This window comes from Aplysia californica, unplaced genomic scaffold (assembly GCF_000002075.1).
Source record: "Aplysia californica isolate F4 #8 unplaced genomic scaffold, AplCal3.0 scaffold00044, whole genome shotgun sequence".
Lineage (NCBI taxonomy): Eukaryota > Metazoa > Mollusca > Gastropoda > Aplysiida > Aplysiidae > Aplysia > Aplysia californica.
In genome coordinates this window covers 1,969,214-1,971,343 of record NW_004797314.1, presented here as the reverse complement: position 1 = coordinate 1,971,343, position 2,130 = coordinate 1,969,214, and the positions used below count along the sequence as shown (strand labels likewise).

The 2,130-nt window shown below is 39.1% G+C and overlaps 1 protein-coding gene across 1 annotated transcript in view; it reads right to left on the bottom strand.

Annotated features, from left to right (window-relative positions):
• The window catches only part of LOC101845449 (cadherin-related tumor suppressor), a 120,149-nt gene extending 118,553 nt beyond the window's left edge, over positions 1-1,596 (bottom strand). The window contains exon 1 of the mRNA XM_005092343.3: positions 1,454-1,596. The gene's annotated coding sequence lies outside the window, so the exon portion shown is untranslated. The remainder of the gene's footprint in view (positions 1-1,453) is intronic.
• Between the last annotated feature and the right edge of the window lie 534 nt (positions 1,597-2,130).

Sequence of the window (2,130 nt, the reverse complement as noted above, 5' to 3'; positions counted from 1 at the left end):
TCTCTCTCTCTCTCTCTCTCTCAACACTCTCTACGTATATACAATAATCAGGTGTTTTGTAATTCACTCCTCTGTTAGCAAATCGAAATTATTAATTAATTAATTCAACAGGTACAGGTATCATAAAAGTGGAGTTTTAGTCTATTGTTCCTCGATTTACTTTATCTGAAGATTAATCAAACTTATTAAATAAAGCTAATGTGAAATGTAAGCAACCAATGCCAGTTGTCCTAGAATATGTGTACATCTCAAGGGAAATAAAACCAAGACATCTTTTTTCACAAAATCAATTTCTTTTCCACTCCATTTCTACTGAAAATAACATTGCAATACTCAATTACTGTTCCAGAACGAAGAAAAAAATACGTCAACTCTTTCAGGACATAACTTATAAGACGCAACATAAAACACGACAGCTCATGAGGCTCTTTTATGTGAACTTGTCCTGTAAGGATTAATCTTTGAATGACTACGAACGGAATAATAATAGGCCAAATCATATTAAACAACATGACAATGCATCCGAGATCATATGTAAATCAACAGGACCACCAAAAAAAAAGAAAAATATTTTTTTTAAATTAGACCCTTGCCTATATTAAAAGAAAATGAATGTAAACTGAAAGTACAGAATTAAATTGACAAAGTTGGCCACAAACTTTCACGTCACGTATTGAAACTACTTTCTGGGTGTATTTTATGACTATGGGCAGTGTATTGCGCAGTCATCATGTATGACGAATGATTCATAAAAGTTCCCCATAATACTGAGGCTGTCCAGTGGTGACAGCAAGGTTGAGCTGACAGATCTGATTGCGCGGAAAGTCGGAGAATCCATCCCCGTACAGAAACATGCATTTCATTCTTACATGATGTATGGATATCCAACCGATTTACTCTCTTCTTTTTTTCATCTTTAGTATTCATGTCTGTTATGCGTAGAACCTAGAATAATTCTCGTTCCCATAACTACCGAATTTAAATCGAATCAACAATCATATTTCGGTGGTACCTCAAATCAGATCTACAATCACAGAACTTTCAAAGAGAAGAACAGCTTTGTTATCTTGTTTATGTTGTAAGAAACAGCACACACTTGGTGAGCATCATCGTGTAAACACTTTGTCCTGACTTTGATGATTCCATTCTTTCATCCAGGGCATCGCTGTTACGATAATAGAGCGAGATTCAAGATGTTTTCTTAGCAACCATTGCGATCATAACACAGCAAACGAGAGAATCTTGAGGAACGGGGGGAGAAACAGCCGACCCCCTTTGCTACCACAAGCGAGCCCAAACACACACACAGGAAGACGCGAAGCAGTGGCGAAGCGTGTGAAACAACGAGGAGAGAGGAAGAGAGGGCTTGATGCAAACGTGTTTTTCAGCATTATACACGTACACAGACCACTATTTCGACAGATTATACATGAAATCAACACATTTTACTTACCTTTGTCTTCTCACACAATAAAATCCGTATATTGAAATGTATATCCTGAGAATTCTACCTGTGTTTTTCCCACAGGTAATAGAGATCGGCCATTGCCACTGTTATCGTTCACAATGCTCGCGCACTGGGTCGAACCGAAGCGTTGCGCTGAACGCGGCGTGACGTCACGCTAGCTCCGCCCCTTCGCGCGTTGAGTGATCGCTCGCCAGCCAAACAGATCCTGGAGAGAGGGGGGCACTGGGCACCTGCAGCAGGGACGGTACCGGCCTTCACATGTAACTGGTTTGTCAAAGAGATTTTTACACCTTCTGAATCAACACAGACGGCACATTCCGTAGCCTGAAAGTGTTTTCGATGGGATTAGCACACACATTTCCTGCCTACTGTCCACACAATGTTCTAGATGAATGGAATGGACCGAACTCTTCATAAAAGACAAGCAAGCCATTTCAAGGCTGCATTATTTGTTCCACATAAAATAGAAGAATTCCTTGTATTCATCGACCTCGCTTCATTATATAATAATTTTTCTTGACTCATAACAAAATATCTCAGAGAAAACAAGCGGACATTTTTCACGTATGAGTATAACAGAAGCTAAACTAAGACATGAAGAAGAAGAAGAAGAAGAAGAAGAAGAAGAAGAAGAAGAAGAAGAAGAAGAAGAAGAAGAAGAA